Source organism: Schistocerca gregaria, chromosome 3 (genome assembly GCF_023897955.1).
Source record: "Schistocerca gregaria isolate iqSchGreg1 chromosome 3, iqSchGreg1.2, whole genome shotgun sequence".
Classification (NCBI taxonomy): Eukaryota; Metazoa; Arthropoda; class Insecta; order Orthoptera; family Acrididae; genus Schistocerca; species Schistocerca gregaria.
The window spans coordinates 20,306,500-20,328,161 of NC_064922.1; the positions used below are offsets into that span (position 1 = coordinate 20,306,500).

The 21,662-nt window shown below is 48.9% G+C and overlaps 12 non-coding genes across 12 annotated transcripts; all 12 read left to right on the top strand.

The window, feature by feature from the left end:
• The first annotated feature begins 1,249 nt into the window (after positions 1 to 1,249).
• Positions 1,250 to 1,323, top strand: Trnaa-agc (transfer RNA alanine (anticodon AGC)). Its single transcript has one exon. It is a non-coding gene; the product is annotated as a tRNA-Ala (tRNA).
• A 1,397-nt stretch (positions 1,324 to 2,720) lies between these two features.
• Trnaa-agc (transfer RNA alanine (anticodon AGC)) lies at positions 2,721 to 2,793 on the top strand. The gene has a single exon. It is a non-coding gene; the product is annotated as a tRNA-Ala (tRNA).
• A 1,397-nt stretch (positions 2,794 to 4,190) lies between these two features.
• On the top strand, positions 4,191 to 4,264 carry Trnaa-agc (transfer RNA alanine (anticodon AGC)). The gene has a single exon. It is a non-coding gene; the product is annotated as a tRNA-Ala (tRNA).
• A 1,397-nt stretch (positions 4,265 to 5,661) lies between these two features.
• Trnaa-agc (transfer RNA alanine (anticodon AGC)) lies at positions 5,662 to 5,735 on the top strand. Its single transcript has one exon. It is a non-coding gene; the product is annotated as a tRNA-Ala (tRNA).
• A 1,386-nt stretch (positions 5,736 to 7,121) lies between these two features.
• Trnaa-agc (transfer RNA alanine (anticodon AGC)) lies at positions 7,122 to 7,195 on the top strand. Its single transcript has one exon. It is a non-coding gene; the product is annotated as a tRNA-Ala (tRNA).
• A 1,386-nt stretch (positions 7,196 to 8,581) lies between these two features.
• On the top strand, positions 8,582 to 8,655 carry Trnaa-agc (transfer RNA alanine (anticodon AGC)). Its single transcript has one exon. It is a non-coding gene; the product is annotated as a tRNA-Ala (tRNA).
• Positions 8,656 to 10,040: 1,385 nt separating this feature from the next.
• Trnaa-agc (transfer RNA alanine (anticodon AGC)) lies at positions 10,041 to 10,114 on the top strand. The gene has a single exon. It is a non-coding gene; the product is annotated as a tRNA-Ala (tRNA).
• A 2,844-nt stretch (positions 10,115 to 12,958) lies between these two features.
• On the top strand, positions 12,959 to 13,032 carry Trnaa-agc (transfer RNA alanine (anticodon AGC)). The gene has a single exon. It is a non-coding gene; the product is annotated as a tRNA-Ala (tRNA).
• Positions 13,033 to 15,900: 2,868 nt separating this feature from the next.
• Trnaa-agc (transfer RNA alanine (anticodon AGC)) lies at positions 15,901 to 15,974 on the top strand. The gene has a single exon. It is a non-coding gene; the product is annotated as a tRNA-Ala (tRNA).
• Positions 15,975 to 17,371: 1,397 nt separating this feature from the next.
• Trnaa-agc (transfer RNA alanine (anticodon AGC)) lies at positions 17,372 to 17,445 on the top strand. Its single transcript has one exon. It is a non-coding gene; the product is annotated as a tRNA-Ala (tRNA).
• Positions 17,446 to 18,843: 1,398 nt separating this feature from the next.
• Positions 18,844 to 18,917, top strand: Trnaa-agc (transfer RNA alanine (anticodon AGC)). The gene has a single exon. It is a non-coding gene; the product is annotated as a tRNA-Ala (tRNA).
• Positions 18,918 to 20,304: 1,387 nt separating this feature from the next.
• Trnaa-agc (transfer RNA alanine (anticodon AGC)) lies at positions 20,305 to 20,378 on the top strand. The gene has a single exon. It is a non-coding gene; the product is annotated as a tRNA-Ala (tRNA).
• Positions 20,379 to 21,662: the final 1,284 nt, after the last annotated feature.

Below are 21,662 nucleotides of genomic sequence, written 5' to 3' on the forward strand. Positions count from 1 at the left end.
CGTGCAGTCGGCTGCTACTGGTGTTGCTGGTTGTGACTGCTGATAACAGATGCCGTAGCAATCAATTCATGGAGTGAGTTGTATGTTTTGCGATAGTCTGTCTTTGACAAGGAAGCACAGGTGATATAGGTGCGAACACAGGAAGCTTGCAGCCCCTCGCTACCTGCAGACACAGAGCAGCCACACTAGAAGAGCGGCCTAAGCCGTAGGCGAAATGTGCTCATTCGCTTTGGCACGACGTCGAACTATAAATAAGGCTGTCACTAGCGTGAGCGTTGCGTGAGCGTCGTGTAAAGTCGGAAAAGTCATCTGCATGGTTGATTGCCAAGTGTGGGGAGCGTTTCGTAGTACGATTAGTGCAAAGGGGATGCGGAAACTAATTGTGTCCAAGTGTTTTGCAGTTGGACGACAAGAATTTTACGCAGTAGCAAAGAGCGAGGCACTGAGTTGGCATGAACAATGGAGAGCACAATGGGGCTCGAGATGTGCTTGTTACCTCAGGTGCTGTGTGATTGTCGACAAGGAGTGAAATGGACCAATTTGTGATCGCCCTTTCAATTTAAGACGTTCAAAACAGACGGAATTTGCATCCGTAATACCAGAGCATCGAAACTACTTGGAACTCTTGTGTATATGAACGTGTCCGCACCTTTGTATTCTGGTACCTTCGTCGCTACAAACCAACCAACCATCGTGTCCTTGCACATCAGAGTCGCAAAGAATGGAGAATAGCCAGGCTTGGTCGTGTGTGTAGCTGTAGCTCAGTTGGCAGATCGTTCGCTTAGCGTGTGAACGGTCTCGGGTTCAAGCCCTGGCTCCTCCATGTTTTGTGGTCAGTGCATGGTAAGTGTTGGTCGCGGCGAACATAAACTCACGCAAGAAGTTGCAAAACCAGCGTCACAGACTGATATGATGTATACTGTCATAAGGAGAGCAAGGTGTAAGTGTGGGGACCGGCTGTTATCGTGGTGTCATCGAGTGCAGATCTGTCTTAGGTATCACGGGTTAACGTCATTGAAGTCTAGAGGTGGACAACACGTTCGTCTTACTCAGAGCGGTGTCTGAACTCTATTTTCGACGTTATGCGTGCCACTTTCATTGTGGCCAACTACGATTCGATACAGAATGCACGAAACCTGAAAGACACCCTCACTGATACATAGAGAGTAGTGTTTGTCTGCGGAATAATGGGAGTGCAAGGGTCTGTGATGTTGATATGACTGTATGTAGCACTACTAGTTATCGGGGGGGTGGGCGTAGCTCAGATGGTAGAGCGCTCGCTTAGCGTGCGAGAGGTACTGGGATCGATACCCAGCGCCTCCAGAATTCTTAACACACCTACATGCGCACCTTGCGATACAAGTGGAATAATTCCCAACCGGCAGAGGTGTGTAGGCAGATACAAGCGAACGATTAGCATCCACAATTGCGCCGATTTCACGTAAATCCCACTGCACGTTCCTATTCTTTGCGTGCAGTCGGCTGCTACTGGTGTTGCTGGTTGTGACTGCTGATAACAGATGCCGTAGCAATCAATTCATGGAGTGAGTTGTATGTTTTGCGATAGTCTGTCTCTGACAAGGAAGCACAGGTGATATAGGTGCGAACACAGGAAGCTTGCAGCCCCTCGCTACCTGCAGACACAGAGCAGCCACACTAGAAGAGCGGCCTAAGCCGTAGGCGAAATGTGCTCATTCGCTTTGGCGCGACGTCGAACTATAAATAAGGCTGTCACTAGCGTGAGCGTTGCGTGAGCGTCGTGTAAAGTCGGAAAAGTCATCAGCATGGGTGATTGCCAAGTGTGGGGAGCGTTTCGTAGTACGATTAGTGCAAAGGGGATGCGGAAACTAATTGTGTCCAAGTGTTTTGCAGTTGGACGACAAGAATTTTACGCAGTAGCAAAGAGCGAGGCACTGAGTTGGCATGAACAATGGAGAGCACAATGGGGCTCGAGATGTGCTTGTTACCTCAGGTGCTGTGTGATTGTCGACAAGGAGTGAAATGGACCAATTTGTGATCGCCCTTTCAATTTAAGACGTTCAAAACAGACGGAATTTGCATCCGTAATACCAGAGCATCGAAACTACTTGGAACTCTTGTGTATGTGTCCGCGCCTTTGTATTGTGGTACCTTCGCCGCTACAAACCAACCAACCATCGTGTCCTTGCACATCAGAGTCGCAAAGAATGGAGAATAGCCAGGCTTGGTCGTGTGTGTAGCTGTAGCTCAGTTGGCAGATCGTTCGCTTAGCGTGTGAACGGTCTCGGGTTCAAGCCCTGGCTCCTCCATGTTTTGTGGTCAGTGCATGGTAAGTGTTGGTCGCGGCGAACATAAACTCACGCAAGAAGTTGCAAAACCAGCGTCACAGACTGATATGATGTATACTGTCATAAGGAGAGCAAGGTGTAAGTGTGGGGACCGGCTGTTATCGTGGTGTCATCGAGTGCAGATCTGTCTTAGGTATCACGGCTTAACGTCATTGAAGTCTAGAGGTGGACAACACGTTCGTCTTACTCAGAGCGGTGTCTGAACTCTATTTTCGACGTTATGCGTGCCACTTTCATTGTGGCCAACTACGATTCGATACAGAATGCACGAAACCTGAAAGACACCCTCACTGATACATAGAGAGTAGTGTTTGTCTGCGGAATAATGGAAGTGCAAGGGTCTGTGACGTTGATATGACTGTATGTAGCACTACTAGTTATCGGGGGGGGGGGGGGGGCGTAGCTCAGATGGTAGAGCGCTCGCTTAGCGTGCGAGAGGTACTGGGATCGATACCCAGCGCCTCCAGAATTCTTAACACAACTACATGCGCACCTTGCGATACAAGTGGAATAATTCCCAACCGGCATTGTTGTGTAGGCAGATACAAGCGAACGATTAGCATCCACAATTGCGCCGATTTCACGTAAATCCCACTGCACGCTCCTATTCTTTGCGTGCAGTCGGCTGCTACTGGTGTTGCTGGTTGTGACTGCTGATAACAGATGCCGTAGCAATCAATTCATGGAGTGAGTTGTATGTTTTGCGATAGTCTGTCTTTGACAAGGAAGCACAGGTGATATAGGTGCGAACACAGGAAGCTTGCAGCCCCTCGCTACCTGCAGACACAGAGCAGCCACACTAGAAGAGCGGCCTAAGCCGTAGGCGAAATGTGCTCATTCGCTTTGGCACGACGTCGAACTATAAATAAGGCTGTCACTAGCGTGAGCGTTGCGTGAGCGTCGTGTAAAGTCGGAAAAGTCATCTGCATGGTTGATTGCCAAGTGTGGGGAGCGTTTCGTAGTACGATTAGTGCAAAGGGGATGCGGAAACTAATTGTGTCCAAGTGTTTTGCAGTTGGACGACAAGAATTTTACGCAGTAGCAAAGAGCGAGGCACTGAGTTGGCATGAACAATGGAGAGCACAATGGGGCTCGAGATGTGCTTGTTACCTCAGGTGCTGTGTGATTGTCGACAAGGAGTGAAATGGACCAATTTGTGATCGCCCTTTCAATTTAAGACGTTCAAAACAGACGGAATTTGCATCCGTAATACCAGAGCATCGAAACTACTTGGAACTCTTGTGTATATGAACGTGTCCGCACCTTTGTATTCTGGTACCTTCGTCGCTACAAACCAACCAACCATCGTGTCCTTGCACATCAGAGTCGCAAAGAATGGAGAATAGCCAGGCTTGGTCGTGTGTGTAGCTGTAGCTCAGTTGGCAGATCGTTCGCTTAGCGTGTGAACGGTCTCGGGTTCAAGCCCTGGCTCCTCCATGTTTTGTGGTCAGTGCATGGTAAGTGTTGGTCGCGGCGAACATAAACTCACGCAAGAAGTTGCAAAACCAGCGTCACAGACTGATATGATGTATACTGTCATAAGGAGAGCAAGGTGTAAGTGTGGGGACCGGCTGTTATCGTGGTGTCATCGAGTGCAGATCTGTCTTAGGTATCACGGGTTAACGTCATTGAAGTCTAGAGGTGGACAACACGTTCGTCTTACTCAGAGCGGTGTCTGAACTCTATTTTCGACGTTATGCGTGCCACTTTCATTGTGGCCAACTACGATTCGATACAGAATGCACGAAACCTGAAAGACACCCTCACTGATACATAGAGAGTAGTGTTTGTCTGCGGAATAATGGGAGTGCAAGGGTCTGTGATGTTGATATGACTGTATGTAGCACTACTAGTTATCGGGGGGGTGGGCGTAGCTCAGATGGTAGAGCGCTCGCTTAGCGTGCGAGAGGTACTGGGATCGATACCCAGCGCCTCCAGAATTCTTAACACACCTACATGCGCACCTTGCGATACAAGTGGAATAATTCCCAACCGGCAGAGGTGTGTAGGCAGATACAAGCGAACGATTAGCATCCACAATTGCGCCGATTTCACGTAAATCCCACTGCACGTTCCTATTCTTTGCGTGCAGTCGGCTGCTACTGGTGTTGCTGGTTGTGACTGCTGATAACAGATGCCGTAGCAATCAATTCATGGAGTGAGTTGTATGTTTTGCGATAGTCTGTCTCTGACAAGGAAGCACAGGTGATATAGGTGCGAACACAGGAAGCTTGCAGCCCCTCGCTACCTGCAGACACAGAGCAGCCACACTAGAAGAGCGGCCTAAGCCGTAGGCGAAATGTGCTCATTCGCTTTGGCGCGACGTCGAACTATAAATAAGGCTGTCACTAGCGTGAGCGTTGCGTGAGCGTCGTGTAAAGTCGGAAAAGTCATCAGCATGGGTGATTGCCAAGTGTGGGGAGCGTTTCGTAGTACGATTAGTGCAAAGGGGATGCGGAAACTAATTGTGTCCAAGTGTTTTGCAGTTGGACGACAAGAATTTTACGCAGTAGCAAAGAGCGAGGCACTGAGTTGGCATGAACAATGGAGAGCACAATGGGGCTCGAGATGTGCTTGTTACCTCAGGTGCTGTGTGATTGTCGACAAGGAGTGAAATGGACCAATTTGTGATCGCCCTTTCAATTTAAGACGTTCAAAACAGACGGAATTTGCATCCGTAATACCAGAGCATCGAAACTACTTGGAACTCTTGTGTATATGAACGTGTCCGCGCCTTTGTATTCTGGTACCTTCGCCGCTACAAACCAACCAACCATCGTGTCCTTGCACATCAGAGTCGCAAAGAATGGAGAATAGCCAGGCTTGGTCGTGTGTGTAGCTGTAGCTCAGTTGGCAGATCGTTCGCTTAGCGTGTGAACGGTCTCGGGTTCAAGCCCTGGCTCCTCCATGTTTTGTGGTCAGTGCATGGTAAGTGTTGGTCGCGGCGAACATAAACTCACGCAAGAAGTTGCAAAACCAGCGTCACAGACTGATATGATGTATACTGTCATAAGGAGAGCAAGGTGTAAGTGTGGGGACCGGCTGTTATCGTGGTGTCATCGAGTGCAGATCTGTCTTAGGTATCACGGCTTAACGTCATTGAAGTCTAGAGGTGGACAACACGTTCGTCTTACTCAGAGCGGTGTCTGAACTCTATTTTCGACGTTATGCGTGCCACTTTCATTGTGGCCAACTACGATTCGATACAGAATGCACGAAACCTGAAAGACACCCTCACTGATACATAGAGAGTAGTGTTTGTCTGCGGAATAATGGGAGTGCAAGGGTCTGTGATGTTGATATGACTGTATGTAGCACTACTAGTTATCGGGGGGGTGGGCGTAGCTCAGATGGTAGAGCGCTCGCTTAGCGTGCGAGAGGTACTGGGATCGATACCCAGCGCCTCCAGAATTCTTAACACACCTACATGCGCACCTTGCGATACAAGTGGAATAATTCCCAACCGGCAGAGGTGTGTAGGCAGATACAAGCGAACGATTAGCATCCACAATTGCGCCGATTTCACGTAAATCCCACTGCACGTTCCTATTCTTTGCGTGCAGTCGGCTGCTACTGGTGTTGCTGGTTGTGACTGCTGATAACAGATGCCGTAGCAATCAATTCATGGAGTGAGTTGTATGTTTTGCGATAGTCTGTCTCTGACAAGGAAGCACAGGTGATATAGGTGCGAACACAGGAAGCTTGCAGCCCCTCGCTACCTGCAGACACAGAGCAGCCACACTAGAAGAGCGGCCTAAGCCGTAGGCGAAATGTGCTCATTCGCTTTGGCGCGACGTCGAACTATAAATAAGGCTGTCACTAGCGTGAGCGTCGTGTAAAGTCGGAAAAGTCACCTGCATGGGTGATTGCCAAGTGTGGGGAGCGTTTCGTAGTACGATTAGTGCAAAGGGGACGCGGAAACTTATTGTGTCCAAGTGTTTTGCAGTTGGACGACAAGAATTTTACGCAGTAGCAAAGAGCGAGGCACTGAGTTGGCATGAACAATGGATAGCACAATGGGGCTCGAGATGTGCTTGTTACCTCAGGTGATGTGTGATTGTGGACAAGGAGTGAAATGGACCAATTTGTGATCGCCCTTTCAATTTAAGACGTTCAAAACAGACGGAATTTGCATTCGTAATACCAGAGCATCGAAACTACTTGGAACTCTTGTGTATATGAACGTGTCCGCGCCTTTGTATTCTGGTACCTTCGCCGCTACAAACCAACCAACCATCGTGTCCTTGCACATCAGAGTCGCAAAGAATGGAGAATAGCCAGGCTTGGTCGTGTGTGTAGCTGTAGCTCAGTTGGCAGATCGTTCGCTTAGCGTGTGAACGGTCTCGGGTTCAAGCCCTGGCTCCTCCATGTTTTGTGGTCAGTGCATGGTAAGTGTTGGTCGCGGCGAACATAAACTCACGCAAGAAGTTGCAAAACCAGCGTCACAGACTGATATGATGTATACTGTCATAAGGAGAGCAAGGTGTAAGTGTGGGGACCGGCTGTTATCGTGGTGTCATCGAGTGCAGATCTGTCTTAGGTATCACGGGTTAACGTCATTGAAGTCCAGAGGTGGACAACACGTTCGTCTTACTCAGAGCGGTGTCTGAACTCTATTTTCGACGTTATGCGTGCCACTTTCATTGTGGCCAACTACGATTCGATACAGAATGCACGAAACCTGAAAGACACCCTCACTGATACATAGAGAGTAGTGTTTGTCTGCGGAATAATGGGAGTGCAAGGGTCTGTGACGTTGATATGACTGTATGTAGCACTACTAGTTATCGGGGGGGTGGGCGTAGCTCAGATGGTAGAGCGCTCGCTTAGCGTGCGAGAGGTACTGGGATCGATACCCAGCGCCTCCAAAATTCTTAACACACCTACATGCGCACCTTGCGATACAAGTGGAATAATTCCCAACCGGCAGAGGTGTGTAGGCAGATACAAGCGAACGATTAGCATCCACAATTGCGCCGATTTCACGTAAATCCCACTGCACGTTCCTATTCTTTGCGTGCAGTCGGCTGCTACTGGTGTTGCTGGTTGTGACTGCTGATAACAGATGCCGTAGCAATCAATTCATGGAGTGAGTTGTATGTTTTGCGATAGTCTGTCTTTGACAAGGAAGCACAGGTGATATAGGTGCGAACACAGGAAGCTTGCAGCCCCTCGCTACCTGCAGACACAGAGCAGCCACACTAGAAGAGCGGCCTAAGCCGTAGGCGAAATGTGCTCATTCGCTTTGGCGCGACGTCGAACTATAAATAAGGCTGTCACTAGCGTGAGCGTCGTGTAAAGTCGGAAAAGTCATCAGCATGGGTGATTGCCAAGTGTGGGGAGCGTTTCGTAGTACGATTAGTGCAAAGGGGATGCGGAAACTAATTGTGTCCAAGTGTTTTGCAGTTGGACGACAAGAATTTTACGCAGTAGCAAAGAGCGAGGCACTGAGTTGGCATGAACAATGGAGAGCACAATGGGGCTCGAGATGTGCTTGTTACCTCAGGTGCTGTGTGATTGTCGACAAGGAGTGAAATGGACCAATTTGTGATCGCCCTTTCAATTTAAGACGTTCAAAACAGACGGAATTTGCATCCGTAATACCAGAGCATCGAAACTACTTGGAACTCTTGTGTATATGAACGTGTCCGCGCCTTTGTATTCTGGTACCTTCGCCGCTACAAACCAACCAACCATCGTGTCCTTGCACATCAGAGTCGCAAAGAATGGAGAATAGCCAGGCTTGGTCGTGTGTGTAGCTGTAGCTCAGTTGGCAGATCGTTCGCTTAGCGTGTGAACGGTCTCGGGTTCAAGCCCTGGCTCCTCCATGTTTTGTGGTCAGTGCATGGTAAGTGTTGGTCGCGGCGAACATAAACTCACGCAAGAAGTTGCAAAACCAGCGTCACAGACTGATATGATGTATACTGTCATAAGGAGAGCAAGGTGTAAGTGTGGGGACCGGCTGTTATCGTGGTGTCATCGAGTGCAGATCTGTCTTATGTATCACGGCTTAACGTCATTGAAGTCTAGAGGTGGACAACACGTTCGTCTTACTCAGAGCGGTGTCTGAACTCTATTTTCGACGTTATGCGTGCCACTTTCATTGTGGCCAACTACGATTCGATACAGAATGCACGAAACCTGAAAGACACCCTCACTGATACATAGAGAGTAGTGTTTGTCTGCGGAATAATGGGAGTGCAAGGGTCTGTGACGTTGATATGACTGTATGTAGCACTACTAGTTATCGGGGGGGTGGGCGTAGCTCAGATGGTAGAGCGCTCGCTTAGCGTGCGAGAGGTACTGGGATCGATACCCAGCGCCTCCAGAATTCTTAACACACCTACATGCGCACCTTGCGATACAAGTGGAATAATTCCCAACCGGCAGAGGTGTGTAGGCAGATACAAGCGAACGATTAGCATCCACAATTGCGCCGATTTCACGTAAATCCCACTGCACGTTCCTATTCTTTGCGTGCAGTCGGCTGCTACTGGTGTTGCTGGTTGTGACTGCTGATAACAGATGCCGTAGCAATCAATTCATGGAGTGAGTTGTATGTTTTGCGATAGTCTGTCTCTGACAAGGAAGCACAGGTGATATAGGTGCGAACACAGGAAGCTTGCAGCCCCTCGCTACCTGCAGACACAGAGCAGCCACACTAGAAGAGCGGCCTAAGCCGTAGGCGAAATGTGCTCATTCGCTTTGGCGCGACGTCGAACTATAAATAAGGCTGTCACTAGCGTGAGCGTCGTGTAAAGTCGAAAAGTCACCTGCATGGGTGATTGCCAAGTGTGGGGAGCGTTTCGTAGTACGATTAGTGCAAAGGGGACGCGGAAACTTATTGTGTCCAAGTGTTTTGCAGTTGGACGACAAGAATTTTACGCAGTAGCAAAGAGCGAGGCACTGAGTTGGCATGAACAATGGATAGCACAATGGGGCTCGAGATGTGCTTGTTACCTCAGGTGATGTGTGATTGTGGACAAGGAGTGAAATGGACCAATTTGTGATCGCCCTTTCAATTTAAGACGTTCAAAACAGACGGAATTTGCATTCGTAATACCAGAGCATCGAAACTACTTGGAACTCTTGTGTATATGAACGTGTCCGCGCCTTTGTATTCTGGTACCTTCGCCGCTACAAACCAACCAACCATCGTGTCCTTGCACATCAGAGTCGCAAAGAATGGAGAATAGCCAGGCTTGGTCGTGTGTGTAGCTGTAGCTCAGTTGGCAGATCGTTCGCTTAGCGTGTGAACGGTCTCGGGTTCAAGCCCTGGCTCCTCCATGTTTTGTGGTCAGTGCATGGTAAGTGTTGGTCGCGGCGAACATAAACTCACGCAAGAAGTTGCAAAACCAGCGTCACAGACTGATATGATGTATACTGTCATAAGGAGAGCAAGGTGTAAGTGTGGGGACCGGCTGTTATAGTGGTGTCATCGAGTGCAGATTTGTCTTAGGTATCACGGGTTAACGTCATTGAAGTCCAGAGGTGGACAACACGTTCGTCTTACTCAGAGCGGTGTCTGAACTCTATTTTCGACGTTATGCGTGCCACTTTCATTGTGGCCAACTACGATTCGATACAGAATGCACGAAACCTGAAAGACACCCTCACTGATACATAGAGAGTAGTGTTTGTCTGCGGAATAATGGGAGTGCAAGGGTCTGTGACGTTGATATGACTGTATGTAGCACTACTAGTTATCGGGGGGGTGGGCGTAGCTCAGATGGTAGAGCGCTCGCTTAGCGTGCGAGAGGTACTGGGATCGATACCCAGCGCCTCCAAAATTCTTAACACACCTACATGCGCACCTTGCGATACAAGTGGAATAATTCCCAACCGGCAGAGGTGTGTAGGCAGATACAAGCGAACGATTAGCATCCACAATTGCGCCGATTTCACGTAAATCCCACTGCACGTTCCTATTCTTTGCGTGCAGTCGGCTGCTACTGGTGTTGCTGGTTGTGACTGCTGATAACAGATGCCGTAGCAATCAATTCATGGAGTGAGTTGTATGTTTTGCGATAGTCTGTCTTTGACAAGGAAGCACAGGTGATATAGGTGCGAACACAGGAAGCTTGCAGCCCCTCGCTACCTGCAGACACAGAGCAGCCACACTAGAAGAGCGGCCTAAGCCGTAGGCGAAATGTGCTCATTCGCTTTGGCGCGACGTCGAACTATAAATAAGGCTGTCACTAGCGTGAGCGTCGTGTAAAGTCGGAAAAGTCATCTGCATGGGTGATTGCCAAGTGTGGGGAGCGTTTCGTAGTACGATTAGTGCAAAGGGGACGCGGAAACTTATTGTGTCCAAGTGTTTTGCAGTTGGACGACAAGAATTTTACGCAGTAGCAAAGAGCGAGGCACTGAGTTGACATGAACAATGGAGAGCACAATGGAGCTCGAGATGTGCTTGTTACCTCAGGTGCTGTGTGATTGTCGACAAGGAGTGAAATGGACCAATTTGTGACCGCCCTTTCAATTTAAGACGTTCAAAACAGACGGAATTTGCATTCGTAATACCATAGCATCGAAACTACTTGGAACTCTTGTGTATATGAACGTGTCCGCGCCTTTGTATTCTGGTACCTTCGCCGCTACAAACCAACCAACCATCGTGTCCTTGCACATCAGAGTCGCAAGGAATGGAGAATAGCCAGGCTTGGTCGTGTGTGTAGCTGTAGCTCAGTTGGCAGATCGTTCGCTTAGCGTGTGAACGGTCTCGGGTTCAAGCCCTGGCTCCTCCATGTTTTGTGGTCAGTGCATGGTAAGTGTTGGTCGCGGCGAACATAAACTCACGCAAGAAGTTGCCAAACCAGCGTCACAGACTGATATGATGTATACTGTCATAAGGAGAGCAAGGTGTAAGTGTGGGGACCGGCTGTTATCGTGGTGTCATCGAGTGCAGATCTGTCTTAGGTATCACGGCTTAACGTCATTGAAGTCTAGTGGTGGACAACACGTTCGTCTTACTCAGAGCGGTGTTTGAACTCTATTTTCGACGTTATGCGTGCCACTTTCATTGTGGCCAACTACGATTCGATACAGAATGCACGAAACCTGAAAGACACCCTCACTGATACATAGAGAGTAGTGTTTGTCTGCGGAATAATGGGAGTGCAAGGGTCTGTGACGTTGATATGACTGTATGTAGCACTATTAGTTATCGGGGGGTGGGCGTAGCTCAGATGGTAGAGCGCTCGCTTAGCGTGCGAGAGGTACTTGGATCGATACCCAGCGCCTCCAGAATTTTTAACACACCTACATGCGCACCTTGCGATACAAGTGGAATAATTCCCAACCGGCAGAGGTGTGTAGGCAGATACAAGCGAACGATTAGCATCCACAATTGCGCCGATTTCACGTAAATCCCACTGCACGTTCCTATTCTTTGCGTGCAGTCGGCTGCTACTGGTGTTGCTGGTTGTGACTGCTGATAACATATGCCGTAGCAATCAATTCATGGAGTGAGTTGTATGTTTTGCGATAGTCTGTCTCTGACAAGGAAGCACAGGTGATATAGGTGCGAACACAGGTAGCTTGCAGCCCCTCGCTACCTGCAGACACAGAGCAGCCACACTAGAAGAGCGGCCTAAGCCGTAGGCGAAATGTGCTCATTCGCTTTGGCGCGACGTCGAACTATAAATAAGGCTGTCACTAGCGTGAGCGTCGTGTAAAGTCGGAAAAGTCATCTGCATGGGTGCTTGCCAAGTGTGGGGAGCGTTTCGTAGTACGATTAGTGCAAAGGGGACGCGGAAACTTATTGTGTCCAAGTGTTTTGCAGTTGGACGACAAGAATTTTACGCAGTAGCAAAGAGCGAGGCACTGAGTTGACATGAACAATGGAGAGCACAATGGAGCTCGAGATGTGCTTGTTACCTCAGGTGCTGTGTGATTGTCGACAAGGAGTGAAATGGACCAATTTGTGACCGCCCTTTCAATTTAAGACGTTCAAAAAAGACGGAATTTGCATTCGTAATACCATAGCACCGAAACTACTTGGAACTCTTGTGTATATGAACGTGTCCGCGCCTTTGTATTCTGGTACCTTCGCCGCTACAAACCAACCAACCATCGTGTCCTTGCACATCAGAGTCGCAAAGAATGGAGAATAGCCAGGCTTGGTCGTGTGTGTAGCTGTAGCTCAGTTGGCAGATCGTTCGCTTAGCGTGTGAACGGTCTCGGGTTCAAGCCCTGGCTCCTCCATGTTTTGTGGTCAGTGCATGGTAAGTGTTGGTCGCGGCGAACATAAACTCACGCAAGAAGTTGCAAAACCAGCGTCACAGACTGATATGATGTATACTGTCATAAGGAGAGCAAGGTGTAAGTGTGGGGACCGGCTGTTATCGTGGTGTCATCGAGTGCAGATCTGTCTTAGGTATCACTGCTTAACGTCATTGAAGTCTAGTGGTGGACAACACGTTCGTCTTACTCAGAGCGGTGTTTGAACTCTATTTTCGACGTTATGCGTGCCACTTTCATTGTGGCCAACTACGATTCGATACAGAATGCACGAAACCTGAAAGACACCCTCACTGATACATAGATAGTAGTGTTTGTCTGCGGAATAATGGGAGTGCAAGGGTCTGTGACGTTGATATGACTGTATGTAGCACTACTAGTTATCGGGGGGTGGGCGTAGCTCAGATGGTAGAGCGCTCGCTTAGCGTGCGAGAGGTACTGGGATCGATACCCAGCGCCTCCAGAATTCTTAACACACTTACATGCGCACCTTGCGATACAAGTGGAATAATTCCCAACCGGCAGAGGTGTGTAGGCAGATACAAGCGAACGATTAGCATCCACAATTGCGCCGATTTCACGTAAATCCCACTGCACGTTCCTATTCTTTGCGTGCAGTCGGCTGCTACTGGTGTTGCTGGTTGTGACTGCTGATAACAGATGCCGTAGCAATCAATTCATGGAGTGAGTTGTATGTTTTGCGATAGTCTGTCTTTGACAAGGAAGCACAGGTGATATAGGTGCGAACACAGGAAGCTTGCAGCCCCTCGCTACCTGCAGACACAGAGCAGCCACACTAGAAGAGCGGCCTAAGCCGTAGGCGAAATGTGCTCATTCGCTTTGGCGCGACGTCGAACTATAAATAAGGCTGTCACTAGCGTGAGCGTTGCGTGAGCATCGTGTAAAGTCGGAAAAGTCATCTGCATGGGTGATTGCCAAGTGTGGGGAGCGTTTCGTAGTACGATCAGTGCAAAGGGGATGCGGAAACTAATTGTGTCCAAGTGTTTTGCAGTTGGACGACAAGAATTTTACGCAGTAGCAAAGAGCGAGGCACTGAGTTGGCATGAACAATGGAGAGCACAATGGGGCTCGAGATGTGCTTGTTACCACAGGTGCTGTGTGATTGTCGACAAGGAGTAAAATGGACCAATTTGTGATCGCACTTTCAATTTAAGACGTTCAAAACAGACGGAATTTGCATCCGTAATACCAGAGCATCGAAACTACTTGGAACTCTTGTGTATATGAACGTGTCCGCGCCTTTGTATTCTGGTACCTTCGCCGCTACAAACCAACCAACCATCGTGTCCTTGCACATCAGAGTCGCAAAGAATGGAGAATAGCCAGACTTGGTCGTGTGTGTAGCTGTAGCTCAGTTGGCAGATCGTTCGCTTAGCGTGTGAACGGTCTCGGGTTCAAGCCCTGGCTCCTCCATGTTTTGTGGTCAGTGCATGGTAAGTGTTGGTCGCGGCGAACATAAACTCATGCAAGAAGTTGCAAAACCAGCGTCACAGACTGATATGATGTATACTGTCATAAGGAGAGCAAGGTGTAAGTGTGGGGACCGGCTGTTATCGTGGTGTCATCGAGTGCAGATCTGTCTTAGGTATCACGGGTTAACGTCATTGAAGTCTAGAGGTGGACAACACGTTCGTCTTACTCAGAGCGGTGTCTGAACTCTATTTTCGACGTTATGCGTGCCACTTTCATTGTGGCCAACTACGATTCGATACAGAATGCTCGAAACCTGAAAGACACCCTCACTGATACATAGAGAGTAGTGTTTGTCTGCGGAATAATGGGAGTGCAAGGGTCTGTGACGTTGATATGACTGTATGTAGCACTACTAGTTATCGGGGGGGTGGGCGTAGCTCAGATGGTAGAGCGCTCGCTTAGCGTGCGAGAGGTACAGGGATCGATACCCAGCGCCTCCAGAATTCTTAACACACCTACATGCGCACCTTGCGATACAAGTGGAATAATTCCCAACCGGCAGAGGTGTGTAGGCAGATACAAGCGAACGATTAGCATCCACAATTGCGCCGATTTCACGTAAATCCCACTGCACGTTCCTATTCTTTGCGTGCAGTCGGCTGCTACTGGTGTTGCTGGTTGTGACTGCTGATAACATATGCCGTAGCAATCAATTCATGGAGTGAGTTGTATGTTTTGCGATAGTCTGTCTTTGACAAGGAAGCACAGGTGATATAGGTGCGAACACAGGAAGCTTGCAGCCCCTCGCTACCTGCAGACACAGAGCAGCCACACTAGAAGAGCGGCCTAAGCCGTAGGCGAAATGTGCTCATTCGCTTTGGCGCGATGTCGAACTATAAATAAGGCTGTCACTAGCGTGAGCGTTGCGTGAGCGTCGTGTAAAGTCGGAAAAGTCATCTGCATTTGTGATTGCCAAGTGTGGGGAGCGTTTCGTAGTACGATTAGTGCAAAGGGGATGCGGAAACTAATTGTGTCCAAGTGTTTTGCAGTTGGACGACAAGAATTTTACGCAGTAGCAAAGAGCGAGGCACTGAGTTGGCATGAACAATGGAGAGCACAATGGGGCTCGAGATGTGCTTGTTACCTCAGGTGCTGTGTGATTGTCGACAAGGAGTGAAATGGACCAATTTGTGACCGCCCTTTCAATTTAAGACGTTCAAAACAGACGGAATTTGCATTCGTAATACCATAGCATCGAAACTACTTGGAACTCTTGTGTATATGAACGTGTCCGCGCCTTTGTATTCTGGTACCTTCGCCGCTACAAACCAACCAACCATCGTGTCCTTGCACATCAGAGTCGCAAAGAATGGAGAATAGCCAGACTTGGTCGTGTGTGTAGCTGTAGCTCAGTTGGCAGATCGTTCGCTTAGCGTGTGAACGGTCTCGGGTTCAAGCCCTGGCTCCTCCATGTTTTGTGGTCAGTGCATGGTAAGTGTTGGTCACGGCGAACATAAACTCACGCAAGAAGTTGCAAAACCAGCGTCACAGACTGATATGATGTATACTGTCATAAGGAGAGCAAGGTGTAAGTGTGGGGACCGGCTGTTATCGTGGTGTCATCGAGTGCAGATCTGTCTTAGGTATCACGGCTTAACGTCATTGAAGTCTAGTGGGGGACAACACGTTCGTCTTACTCAGAGCGGTGTCTGAACTCTATTTTCGACGTTATGCGTGCCACTTTCATTGTGGCCAACTACGATTCGATACAGAATGCACGAAACCTGAAAGACACCCTCACTGATACATAGAGAGTAGTGTTTGTCTGCGGAATAATGGGAGTGCAAGGGTCTGTGACGTTGATATGACTGTATGTAGCACTACTAGTTATCGGGGAGGTGGGCGTAGCTCAGATGGTAGAGCGCTCGCTTAGCGTGCGAGAGGTACTGGGATCGATACCCAGCGCCTCCAGAATTTTTAACACACCTACATGCGCACCTTGCGATACAAGTGGAATAATTCCCAACTGGCAGAGGTGTGTAGGCAGATACAAGCGAACGATTAGCATCCACAATTGCGCCGATTTCACGTAAATCCCACTGCACGTTCCTATTCTTTGCGTGCAGTCGGCTGCTACTGGTGTTGCTGGTTGTGACTGCTGATAACAGATGCCGTAGCAATCAATTCATGGAGTGAGTTGTATGTTTTGCGATAGTCTGTCTCTGACAAGGAAGCACAGGTGATATAGGTGCGAACACAGGAAGCTTGCAGCCCCTCGCTACCTGCAGACACAGAGCAGCCACACTAGAAGAGCGGCCTAAGCCGTAGGCGAAATGTGCTCATTCGCTTTGGCGCGACGTCGAACTATAAATAAGGCTGTCACTAGCGTGAGCGTTGCGTGAGCGTCGTGTAAAGTCGGAAAAGTCATCTGCATGGGTGATTGCCAAGTGTGGGGAGCGTTTCGTAGTACGATTAGTGCAAAGGGGATGCGGAAACTAATTGTGTCCAAGTGTTTTGCAGTTGGACGACAAGAATTTTACGCAGTAGCAAAGAGCGAGGCACTGAGTTGGCATGAACAATGGAGAGCACAATGGGGCTCGAGATGTGCTTGTTACCTCAGGTGCTGTGTGATTGTCGACAAGGAGTGAAATGGACCAATTTGTGATCGCCCTTTCAATTTAAGACGTTCAAAACAGACGGAATTTGCATCCGTAATACCAGAGCATCGAAACTACTTGGAACTCTTGTGTATATGAACGTGTCCGCGCCTTTGTATTGTGGTACCTTCGCCGCTACAAACCAACCAACCATCGTGTCCTTGCACATCAGAGTCGCAAAGAATGGAGAATAGCCAGACTTGGTTGTGTGTGTAGCTGTAGCTCAGTTGGCAGATCGTTCGCTTAGCGTGTGAACGGTCTCGGGTTCAAGCCCTGGCTCCTCCATGTTTTGTGGTCAGTGCATGGTAAGTGTTGGTCGCGGCGAACATAAACTCACGCAAGAAGTTGCAAAACCAGCGTCACAGACTGATATGATGTATACTGTCATAAGGAGAGCAAGGTGTAAGTGTGGGGACCGGCTGTTATCGTGGTGTCATCGAGTGCAGATCTGTCTTAGGTATCACGGGTTAACGTCATTGAAGTCTAGAGGTGGACAACACGTTCGTCTTACTCAGAGCGGTGTCTGAACTCTATTTTCGACGTTATGCGTGCCACTTTCATTGTGGCCAACTACGATTCGATACAGAATGCACGAAACCTGAAAGACACCCTCACTGATACATAGAGAGTAGTGTTTGTCTGCGGAATAATGGGAGTGCAAGGGTCTGTGACGTTGATATGACTGTATGTAGCACTACTAGTTATCGGGGGGGTGGGCGTAGCTCAGATGGTAGAGCGCTCGCTTAGCGTGCGAGAGGTACTGGGATCGATACCCAGCGCCTCCAGAATTCTTAACACACCTACTTGCACACCTTGCGATACAAGTGGAATAATTCCCAACCGGCAGAGGTGTGTAGGCAGATACAAGCGAACGATTAGCATCCACAATTGCGCCGATTTCACGTAAATCCCACTGCACGTTCCTATTCTTTGCGTGCAGTCGGCTGCTACTGGTGTTGCTGGTTGTGACTGCTGATAACAGATGCCGTAGCAATCAATTCATGGAGTGAGTTGTATGTTTTGCGATAGTCTGTCTTTGACAAGGAAGCACAGGTGATATAGGTGCGAACACAGGAAGCTTGCAGCCCCTCGCTACCTGCAGACACAGAGCAGCCACACTAGAAGAGCGGCCTAAGCCGTAGGCGAAATGTGCTCATTCGCTTTGGCGCGACGTCGAACTATAAATAAGGCTGTCACTAGCGTGAGCGTTGCGTGAGCGTCGTGTAAAGTCGGAAAAGTCATCTGCATGGGTGATTGCCAAGTGTGGGGAGCGTTTCGTAGTACGATTAGTGCAAAGGGGATGCGGAAACTAATTGTGTCCAAGTGTTTTGCAGTTGGACGACAAGAATTTTACGCAGTAGCAAAGAGCGAGGCACTGAGTTGGCATGAACAATGGAGATCACAATGGGGCTCGAGATGTGCTTGTTACCTCAGGTGCTGTGTGATTGTCGACAAGGAGTGAAATGGACCAATTTGTGACCGCCCTTTCAATTTAAGACGTTCAAAACAGACGGAATTTGCATTCGTAATACCAGAGCATCGAAACTACTTGGAACTCTTGTGTATATGAACGTGTCCGCGCCTTTGTATTCTGGTACCTTCGCCGCTACAAACCAACCAACCATCGTGTCCTTGCACATCAGAGTCGCAAAGAATGGAGAATAGCCAGGCTTGGTCGTGTGTGTAGCTGTAGCTCAGTTGGCAGATCGTTCGCTTAGCGTGTGAACGGTCTCGGGTTCAAGCCCTGGCTCCTCCATGTTTTGTGGTCAGTGCATGGTAAGTGTTGGTCGCGGCGAACATAAACTCACGCAAGAAGTTGCAAAACCAGCGTCACACACTGATATGATGTATACTGTCATAAGGAGAGCAAGGTGTAAGTGTGGGGACCGGCTGTTATCGTGGTGTCATCGAGTGCAGATCTGTCTTAGGTATCACGGCTTAACGTCATTGAAGTCTAGAGGTGGACAACACGTTCGTCTTACTCAGAGCGGTGTCTGAACTCTATTTTCGACGTTATGCGTGCCACTTTCATTGTGGCCAACTACGATTCGATACAGAATGCACGAAACCTGAAAGACACCCTCACTGATACATAGATAGTAGTGTTTGTCTGCGGAATAATGGGAGTGCAAGGGTCTGTGACGTTGATATGACTGTATGTAGCACTACTAGTTATCGGGGGGGGTGGGCGTAGCTCAGATGGTAGAGCGCTCGCTTAGCGTGCGAGAGGTACTGGGATCGATACCCAGCGCCTCCAGAATTCTTAACACACCTACATGCGCACCTTGCGATACAAGTGGAATAATTCCCAACCGGCAGAGGTGTGTAGGCAGATACAAGCGAACGATTAGCATCCACAATTGCGCCGATTTCACGTAAATCCCACTGCACGTTCCTATTCTTTGCGTGCAGTCGGCTGCTACTGGTGTTGCTGGTTGTGACTGCTGATAACAGATGCCGTAGCAATCAATTCATGGAGTGAGTTGTATGTTTTGCGATAGTCTGTCTTTGACAAGGAAGCACAGGTGATATAGGTGCGAACACAGGAAGCTTGCAGCCCCTCGCTACCTGCAGACACAGAGCAGCCACACTAGAAGAGCGGCCTAAGCCGTAGGCGAAATGTGCTCATTCGCTTTGGCGCGACGTCGAACTATAAATAAGGCTGTCACTAGCGTGAGCGTCGTGCAAAGTCGGAAAAGTCATCTGCATGGGTGATTGCCAAGTGTGGGGAGCGTTTCGCAGTACGATTAGTGCAAAGGGGATGCGGAAACTAATTGTGTCCAAGTGTTTTGCAGTTGGACGACAAGAATTTTACGCAGTAGCAAAGAGCGAGGCACTGAGTTGGCATGAACAATGGAGAGCACAATGGGGCTCGAGATGTGCTTGTTACCTCAGGTGCTGTGTGATTGTCGACAAGGAGTGAAATGGACCAATTTGTGACCGCCCTTTCAGTTTAAGACGTTCAAAACAGACGGAATTTGCATTCGTAATACCATAGCATCGAAACTACTTGGAACTCTTGTGTATATGAACGTGTCCGCGCCTTTGTATTCTGGTTCCTTCGCCGCTACAAACCAACCAACCATCGTGTCCTTGCACATCAGAGTCGCAAAGAATGGAGAATAGCCAGGCTTGGTCGTGTGTGTTGCTGTAGCTCAGTTGGCAGATCGTTCGCTTAGCGTGTGAACGGTCTCTGGTTCAAGCCCTGGCTCCTCCATGTTTTGTGGTCAGTGCATGGTAAGTGTTGGTCGCGGCGAACATAAACTCACGCAAGAAGTTGCAAAACCAGCGTCACAGACTGATATGATGTATACTGTCATAAGGAGAGCAAGGTGTAAGTGTGGGGACCGGCTGTTATCGTGGTGTCATCGAGTGCAGATCTGTCTTAGGTATCACGGCTTAACGTCATTGAAGTCTAGTGGTGGACAACACGTTCGTCTTACTCAGAGCGGTGTCTGAACTCTATTTTCGACGTTATGCGTGCCACTTTCATTGTGGCCAACTACGATTCGATACAGAATGCACGAAACCTGAAAGACACCCTCACTGATACATAGAGAGTAGTGTTTGTCTGCGGAATAATGGGAGTGCAAGGGTCTGTGACGTTGATATGACTGTATGTAGGACTACTAGTTATCGGGGGGGGTGGGCGTAGCTCAGATGGTAGAGCGCTCGCTTAGCGTGCGAGAGGTACTGGGATCGATACCCAGCGCCTCCAGAATTCTTAACACACCTACATGCGCACCTTGCGATACAAGTGGAATAATTCCCAACCGGCAGAGGTGTGTAGGCAGATACAAGCGAACGATTAGCATCCACAATTGCGCCGATTTCACGTAAATCCCACTGCACGTTCCTATTCTTTGCGTGCAGTCGGCTGCTACTGGTGTTGCTGGTTGTGACTGCTGATAACAGATGCCGTAGCAATCAATTGATGGAGTGTGTTGTATGTTTTGCGATAGTCTGTCTTTGACAAGGAAGCACAGGTGATATAGGTGCGAACACAGGAAGCTTGCAGCCCCTCGCTACCTGCAGACACAGAGCAGCCACACTAGAAGAGCGGCCTAAGCCGTAGGCGAAATGTGCTCATTCGCTTTGGCGCGACGTCGAACTATAAATAAGGCTGTCACTAGCGTGAGCGTCGCGTGAGCGTCGTGTAAAGTCGGAAAAGTCATCTGCATGGGTGATTGCCAAGTGTGGGGAGCGTTTCGTAGTACGATTAGTGCAAAGGGGATGCGGAAACTAATTGTGTCCAAGTGTTTTGCAGTTGGACGACAAGAATTTTACGCAGTAGCAAAGAGCGAGGCACTGAGTTGGCATGAACAATGGAGAGCACAATGGGGCTCGAGATGTGCTTGTTACCTCAGGTGCTGTGTGATTGTCGACAAGGAGTGAAATGGACCAATTTGTGACCGCCCTTTCAATTTAAGACGTTCAAAACAGACGGAATTTGCATTCGTAATACCATAGCATCGAAACTACTTGGAACTCTTGTGTATATGAACGTGTCCGCGCCTTTGTATTCTGGTACCTTCGCCGCTACAAACCAACCAACCATCGTGTCCTTGCACATCAGAGTCGCAAGGAATGGAGAATAGCCAGGCTTGGTCGTGTGTGTTGCTGTAGCTCAGTTGGCAGATCGTTCGCTTAGCGTGTGAACGGTCTCGGGTTCAAGCCCTGGCTCCTCCATGTTTTGTGGTCAGTGCATGGTAAGTGTTGGTCGCGGCGAACATAAACTCACGCAAGAAGTTGCAAAACCAGCGTCACAGACTGATATGATGTATACTGTCATAAGGAGAGCAAGGTGTAAGTGTGGGGACCGGCTGTTATCGTGGTGTCATCGAGTGCAGATCTGTCTTAGGTATCACGGGTTAACGTCATTGAAGTCTAGTGGTGGACAACACGTTCGTCTTACTCAGAGCGGTGTCTGAACTCTATTTTCGACGTTATGCGTGCCACTTTCATTGTGGCCAACTACGATTCGATACAGAATGCACGAAAC